General features: G+C 44.8%; 1 long non-coding RNA gene across 1 annotated transcript; it reads right to left on the bottom strand.

The window, feature by feature from the left end:
* Nucleotides 1-1,483: 1,483 nt before the first annotated feature.
* Nucleotides 1,484-6,506, bottom strand: LOC132222501 (uncharacterized). Its single transcript, XR_009450243.1, has 4 exons — nt 6,334-6,506; nt 5,730-5,782; nt 4,697-4,758; nt 1,484-1,815 (listed from the first exon to the last, which is right to left on the bottom strand). It is a non-coding gene; the product is annotated as an uncharacterized LOC132222501 (long non-coding RNA).
* Nucleotides 6,507-8,118: the final 1,612 nt, after the last annotated feature.

Raw genomic sequence — 8,118 nt, 5'->3', positions numbered from 1 at the left:
ATCTTGAATAATTCCCCATTGCTTGTCCCATGAAATCTAAGCTGGTGTCTCCTATACAAGGTGACCCCAAACACAGACTGTACTCTCCAACATGAATGCCTTAGTTTCATCAGGACTACTTTATTATTCCCAATATATTGATCAATATATCAATAAAATAGGCCAAGAACCAGTGTGTCTATTTTAATCATATAAACATATTTTAATTCAATGGATATATACTTACAACCATAAATTCCTAAAATATTCAAGGGGACCCAGCCAGAAAGGGGTTATATTTGGAAAGTCTTGTGTGTTGTTGTGTGTGTTTTTTCTGGAATAATCCCTCTCACTTGTGGATTTTTTTCATTGGTGGTTTTTTATTCCCATACATACTAAGACCTTTTGTTTCAAACTCACCAACAGAGAGTCCCAGAGACTTTTCTCATGCTATTCCTGTTCGCTTTTCTAAATCCTAATGATTATACTATTAACCAGTCTCAATGACACAGTAAAGAAGCCAAGATCTTACCTGTCAGGCAAGAATCCAATGCCACCGAGTGTGAAGAGTTAAATGCAAAACACAAGAACTCAAGTTGAGCCGTAACAGCGATAGCTGCCGTACTTCTCTCTCACCCGGGACTTCTTACGTGGGAAGAAACTAGTGAGTTATGCAGACTCGAGGGGACATAAAGAAAGAAATTGTCCCGATGCTATTCAGTAATCAATTGGAGAGAAAAAAAAAAACAGTCAGTATCAGGTAATAAAATATGGGATTCGGGTAGAGTACCTGCCGGAGGATGTATCCTGCAGAAAAGGTTATTTTTCATGATTTACACGGGTTTTGAAAGAAGCTTGCGGAATGCCACGGGAGAAATGAAGACTTCGCCAGGCCTCACATTGTTCTGCAAGTGCTTCCCTAATGCTTGTTTATGTTTGGTGGGGGGGTGTGGACAGTGAGGTGGAACGGTTATTGACCAGATTGATCATGGGAACAGATCTGCCGGCGGTAACCTTGTTTAATGATATGTTGCTGGGCTCAGCACCTTGCTGGAGCTGTGATTCGTCAGGGGCTGCAGCCGCGTGATGGATCGCGGCAGGAAGCTGAAGGCGCAATCACTCACCTGCTGTCAACGGCCTGGCCCCGCCTGTCACCTTCCCCCAGAAGTGGGCGGCCAGGCTGCCCACCCCTGGGAGACAGGAGGGCTGCCCAGAGCCTTGCACCTTCCTCTGTAGGGCATGGCTGCAAGTTTGGGGTTTTGATTTTTTTGTTTCCCAAAAAAATACTTGAGTCCTCTCCTACCTTAGGCTTCTCAACCTCTTCCTCGCACACACAGCCCTTTAGGGTTTATGTGAATGTGGCCAGAGACCAAGCAAGGCCTGTTTACATCAGAAGATCTAAAGATTCAGGGAATATGATTATTTCTAGAAAAACACGAAATCCTATTTTATGACATTTTTCTTTTTTAAAATATATTTTATTCCTTTTTTACAGAGAGGAAGGGAGAGGGATAGAGAGTTAGAAACATCGATCAGCTGCCTCCTGCACACCCCCTACTGGGGATGTACCCACAACCAAGGTACATGCCCTTGACTGGAATCGAACCTGGGACCCTTGAGTCCGCAGGCTGACGCTCTATCCATTGAGCCAAACCGGTTAGGGCCATTTTTCTCTTTTTAATCAATGCCTTAGTGTGGTAGAAGTTGCACAGGGATTGGGCATGGTGGTACCTGGATGGAGGTTACTGGGCTGGAAACTCTCAACTTGGTTCTGCGTTTTCATCTTGGTATGTCCAGCACCTCACACATAATTGTTTGCTCCAAAAAAATAGGGACCTGTGTAATTTGGTTTGAGAAAGGACAGAGTAGAATAAGGGGATATTCATACACTCAACCAATCTTGAATAATTCCCTATTGCTTGTCCCGTGAAATCTAAGCTGGTGTCTCCCGTACAAGGTGACCCCAAACACCGACAGTACTCTCCAACTGAATGCCTTAGTTTCATCAGGACTACTTTGATTCCCACTATCCTTATTCTTTCCCTCTCTGAACCAGCCCTTCTGCAGCCAGCCTGGTGCCACCTCTCACAAGAAGTCCTCCTTGATTACAACAGCCTTTATTCGCCCCTTCTTTCGGAAGTCAGTTCCTTCTTAAGATTTGTGGTTCCAAGGATGCTGACTGCATCCTCAGCTCTAATACTGCCACTCGAAACCTGAACTAACTCATTAACACACTGATGGCAAATTTGGATTAGGGATAGACATACAAAATGTATTCATATTTTGCAAAAATGCTGGGGCAAAGATGTTCTCTTTTCCTATGCACGAGCAAGCACGCGGGTCTAAGAGCTTCTGCGGGACTAGGAGAAAGCTAGGCCTGGAATGAAGCTGGCACTGTTGAAAATAGGAAAAGAGAAGGAAAAAGACACTTGATGAATCACTGAGCTACTCAGGCCTTAACAGATGCCAGCCCAAAGACCATTCAGTTTTAACCTGAGTACGCTCTGGGTTTCAGCCAGTTTCTCTAGGATTCTGTTACTTGCAACTAAGAGCAGTTGCATTTTCTTGGAACTCCATTTTCACTTAGGACAAACAGACACTTCATTTTGGCTTTCCTATTTTTTGAATAAGCACCCATCCTCTCTTCCATGAAACGGAAAACTTTCTAAGTTACTCTTAAGCTAACAAGGAAGCGAGTAAGTCTAATATTCTGAGATGATGCATTGAATTGAAAGGGTAGAAAATCTGTATCCTGATTTGGTTACATGTTACTTGCCTCTTTCTCAGACAGGCACTGGGATCCTGTCTTTCTCACAGTCTCTATATCAGTGATGGCGAACCTTTTGAGCTTGGCGGGTCAGCATTTTGAAAAACCCTAACTTAACTCTGGTGCCGTGTCACCTATAGAAATTTTTTGATCTTTGCAACCATAGTAAAACAAAGACTTATATTTTTGATATTTATTTTATATATTTAAATGCCACTGAACAAAGAAAAATCAACCAAAAAAATGAGTTCACGTGTCACCTCTGACACGCGTGTCATAGGTTCGCCATCACTGCTCTATATCCTAATTATATTGCTTTCACTTGAGAAAGAGTCCTGTGTATATTATTAATCCTATTACTAATAAATCACTATGCCAGTCTTCAAAAATATTTGCACAAACAAGCTATGTGCATAATACCTTATGGAAAAAAATCAAGACAGCCAGCCTATAAGGCACAAAGAAATCAAAAGCTAAAAGACATTCAACAAAAAGAAAAAAATAGCTGCACGGGGATTTGGGGAAAACAAATGATGTAGGAAAGTGGGACTCGTGGCTTTCCGGTGGAGAGCTCGGCGGTGGTCGGTTCCCTCTGGCTTCTTGTCCCTTCTACCTGTATCTTTAAGGCATTAGCCTCGCTCTCAACCCAAAGTTGACAGTGAGGTGCTGCAGGCCCCCAAAACAAAAATGGAAGCAAACGAAAAATAGTATGAAGTTTTCTAGCAGACCAAATGCATTTTGAGGCTCCAGCTTTTCCTGTTTTATATATATAAATTTTTCCTTTTTTACTCCCACCAATGTGGTATTACAGCATTCCTTAAAGAATGCCCGTGTGTTTGGGGGGGGGGGGGATGGAAATGTATAGATGCTTTAGTCACTGAACAGTACTCTCTATCACTTTCCTGCCTCTGAGGTCATCTCACAACCAGCAGCGATGAAGACGATGAAAACATTTCCCTCTGACAGCTTCTGCTCTCTGCTGACACACCCAGTGGCCGGCCACTGTGGCAGCTGTGAACCAGTTTCTGAGTGTGTCACTGATTTATAAAGGCAAAAGGAGGTTCACTTCCCTCCTGTGTGCTATCTTTTTGGCTTCTCTCTCGACTTTTGGGTCTCTGTTTATCCTCTTTAAGCAAGATGTCAAAAACCCAGTGCAAAAAGGACAGACAGACTCGCACCCCACGCCGAAGTTTCTTTCACCCCCTCATCAGGTGTCTGTGTTGTTTAGCCTGATTGTCTTTCTGTCCGTACCCACCTCATTGGTAAGTCGTAAGTGTAAGTCGTAGCAGAGCAGAAACTCAATGCTCTTCTAGAAAACAGCAGGCGTTTCTCTACGTGTACATAAAAGTTATTTCTTATTGAACGAGAACCTTATTACAGTGATATTATAATATAAGGAAGAGGACCTTTTCATCTTATAATAATGGACGACATGCTCAAGGAACATTCTGTATCGTGAACACTATATAACTACTGGTCTTGCACGATGGTTAATATAAAAGAAATGGGCAGAATTAGCTATCAATCTAGTATAGCCTGATGCTAATTACAATAAAGTCGTGTGCATATAAAGTTGCTTCTTAAAGTGGACTGTTCTGATAGCTACAATTTGTAAAGGTCATCCAAATCATATTTAAAGTTCTGTGTGTGTAGGGGCAGGGGGGAGTCTTGTTTTAATGAATCGAATGCACTTCTTCTTAAAGACAGTGGTTGGCACTATCTGTACTACACTCACACATCATCTATCCACAAACACAGCAAACGGAATGTTTACTCCACATCACGATCACTCAAATATCACTAATTCTCTAGTCGTTCGAAGCTTACCAGAAAACATGTACCATTTTAAGCTCCTTTTTAATTCTTACTTTTTTAAACAGAGAAAATGGCAATATAAATGAACTTGATTTCTCAAGATATCTTCAAAAATGGTCTTATATAAATATTTACCCCAAATTGTGGATCAGTTGGCCCATCAGTTGTTTAAACTCCTGGATTACGCCAGCTTGTTGCTATAATAGGTGGAATATAAAAACAAAAATGCTTCAGAGGTACAGGCCTGCTTTCTAGAAAGATGTTTATCAGCTAAAATGCTTCATCCCTTCTACATATAATTTGCCAGTGTAAGACAACTACGCAAAAGCATAAATTTGTGTTTGGGAATATAATCTAATTGGCAAAATTTTTTGGACACATTTAATATTTGCTATAATTATAAAATGCAGATGTACTGCTGTAAAAGAATATTCTGGTGTCCAAAAAAGAGGGAACATTTTAAAGGTGGTCGTGTTGCCCACTCCAGCTCTATCATTTCATTCCATCTCTCAGGCTGAACCTAAAAAGCAGGAGGAAAAATGGTAGAGCATTTCAGCGGGCGTGTGAACATCTGTGGAAGCCACTTAATAATCCCAATGAAAGAAGTTCCACATTTTAAAATCTGAGACCTCCTCATGCAAATCATTTTGCCTTGAGCCATTTCAAAAAGAAATGAAGGACCTAGAGGGTTGTACAGAACACTGGTGAGACCGTTGTCAACTTTGATCTGACAGTAATTAGTTAAGATCTTGACTGATCATAGCGCAAGCAGACTCCAAAATCTGGTGCCCAGCTAATATGAAATAGGGCCGCAATTTCTAAGATAAAAATCCCTGCTTTATCTGACATGGTATTTCCTATGTTAGTGGATTATTGAGTGGCATATAATGAAACCATGAATCATTCAGTGTGTAGTAAAGTGATTCACCATGATGCAAGTACAGTTTTTACCTCATGTAGAGACATCAAGTTCAACATTAGGTAGTTGTTTACTTAAGCTTAAGTATATGTATGTAGGCATTAAGTATATATACATTAAATCAAATATGTCTAAGTTCTTTTTCTGTTTAAAAACTAAGATTTAATCCTAGCCGGTTTGGCTCAGTGGATAGAGCCTCGGTCTGTGGACCAAAGGGTCCCGGGTTCGATTCAGGTCAAGGGTGCGTACCTTGATTGCATATCGATGTTTCTCTTTGTCTTTCTCTCTCTCTTCCACTCTCCCTAAAAATCAATGGGGGGAAAAAAATCCTTGCGTGAGGTTTAACCAAAAAAGAAAACACAACAAAACTAAGATTTAAGGAAAATACCTTTTACACTTAATGTGATTATGGGAAATGAGGTGGTCAGCACGAAATGAAGTCTAAAGTTGATGCTGAGATCAAGCTCAGCGCTACACTGAACTTCTAGAAAAAATGACCTTCCTATTCTATATACGAGGAACTAAAATTTAAAACTCACGCCACAGCCAATCCCTGCAAAGCATTCCCTTCTCCCCACAGGTAGTGGGGAAGGGAGCCCAGATGACAGGACCCCCACCTGAGCCCCAGCTCCCCCAGCAGCCCAGACCCACTCTATCCATCACGGCAGGATAATGCATAGCGGTTGCACCTGTGACAGGCCATGATTGAGTGCTGAACACGGGGCCTGCCTCGCCTGGCGCCTGGCGCATTTGTATTTGTTTGAGAATTTTCAGCACTTGGGGGCAGGGAAGCAGGGATCCCCATTGTATTTTGAAAGAGAAATAATAATGCATTTTGATTATCGAGACGTACCACAAAGGAGAAATTAGGCAGCGGAGCGCCCCGGTCCGCTCAGGTGTGCGCGAGCATCCGTGCAGCACAAAATGCAATATTATCGAGCGGTAATTTAGCTTTGATGAGTCCGGGATGCTGACCACGGCCATTCCTTTGGAGACATCTCACTCACCCAGTCATGAAACAGATATCTGTTCCTTTAGGATCACATGTAAGAAAAAGAACAAAAGGTCAAAGCTCACCGATTGTCCGAAACGGCGATCTAATCCGACGTAGTTTAGGATGGCAAGGGATCCATTATTTTTTCCAGCTTGAAGTTCTCCCTCCATATTTTGGAAACCCTCTGGTTTAAAAGCATAATGAAGCTATTTAAATGGTTTAAGTGGCATCATCTGCTTTTTAAGAAATTGAAATTACAGTGTATACAGTTTAAATCATTTTCTGCTAATTCAGCCGGTTCCTGAAAGCATGTCATTGGTGAAAATGTCTTTTAAAGTGCCTGTTTTACAGCATTCAGGGTTTTGGGTTGAGCCTTCCTAGTAGAACCGTGTTTTTTCTATTACAGAAGAAAAACATATTGATACCATATTGTACTATATACAGTGTTCACATAATTCAAGTTGGGGTTCTTAACTAACTTACATGAATGCTTTTGTTAAAATAAATCAGATTACCTGTCAAGATGGTCTCACAAAGAGAAAAAACCCACCACACTGATGGAAAACTCACTCCCCTTCCCCAAAGGGGCAGGAGGGAGACCATTAACAATAAAAACACAACCAATCTGGCTATGTAAACTCCATTTCTCGGGTTAGCATTTCCACTTGGTCAGAACCCATTCCCCGGGGCACACACAACACATCGCCACCCGCTTGGACTTTTTAAAAAAAAATGTTGTGCTGGTGAGTGAGTGGCTGCGGGCCGCCGTCCTGTCCCGTTATCTTTCCTCGTCGGGACTGTGACCTTCACCCTCCCTGAGTGCAGGCCAGTGGGATGAGGAGGAAGAAATGGAGGGGCTGCGGGTGCGGAGCGCTGCGAGTCGGAGGACAACCGGGTTCCCAGGGTGGCGCGTGTGCAAACACAGGTCCCTTCGCGCCATTGTCCCCACCGCGGGGACTGGCCCAGGCTCCACGCCTTTGCTGACCCGTCGCGGCGAAGTTGCGCGAATATAAATAGACGGAGGCGGCTGATGAAGGGAAGGGGGGGCGGGTTTGCTTTCTCCGGGTGCCTGGGGGCAGGGGCAGAGGCTGAGGGTGTGGAATAAAGTCAAGTGCGGGCCAGTTTGGCGCAAGAACGCAGAGCCTTCGCCCCGAAGCCCTGGCGGCCAGCTGGGCGCGCCTCTCTAGACCCTAAGCCCCTGTCCTCGGCAGCGGGCCACCGGCCACCCCAGGTGGGAGGTCTGGCGCCCCGAAACGGGGAGCCAGGCGGGCGGATCCGCGGGCCATGCGCTCGGCTGGGAGTCGGGAGCTTTGGGGGCGCTCGCTCCCGGCCTGGCCGCGGGTCGCCCCCTCCTCCTCCTCCGGGGCCTGTCGCTCCCTTTCCCGGGAGGAGGCCTGGGGGGATGGATTGGCCCCTGGAGTTGGCCGCCCCCTCCCCTGCCGTCCAAGGTGCGGCAGTTTCCATCCCCAAAGTGGGGGCGCTCCGCCATCACCTCCGCCCCAGCTGAGCAGCCGGAGTCGGTGTCGGTCTGCGGGGCCTGGAGGTGCAGGCGTGGAGGGTGGAGAGGGGGCGGCCTCCGCTCCTTTCAAGAGGGGCTCCCAGCTCTCGGCGGTGCGGGGGGGGGGGCGGAAGGCCCCCCAGCTC

This window comes from Myotis daubentonii, chromosome 20 (assembly GCF_963259705.1).
Source record: "Myotis daubentonii chromosome 20, mMyoDau2.1, whole genome shotgun sequence".
NCBI lineage: Eukaryota > Metazoa > Chordata > Mammalia > Chiroptera > Vespertilionidae > Myotis > Myotis daubentonii.
This window is presented reverse-complemented; position numbering and strand designations above follow the sequence as displayed.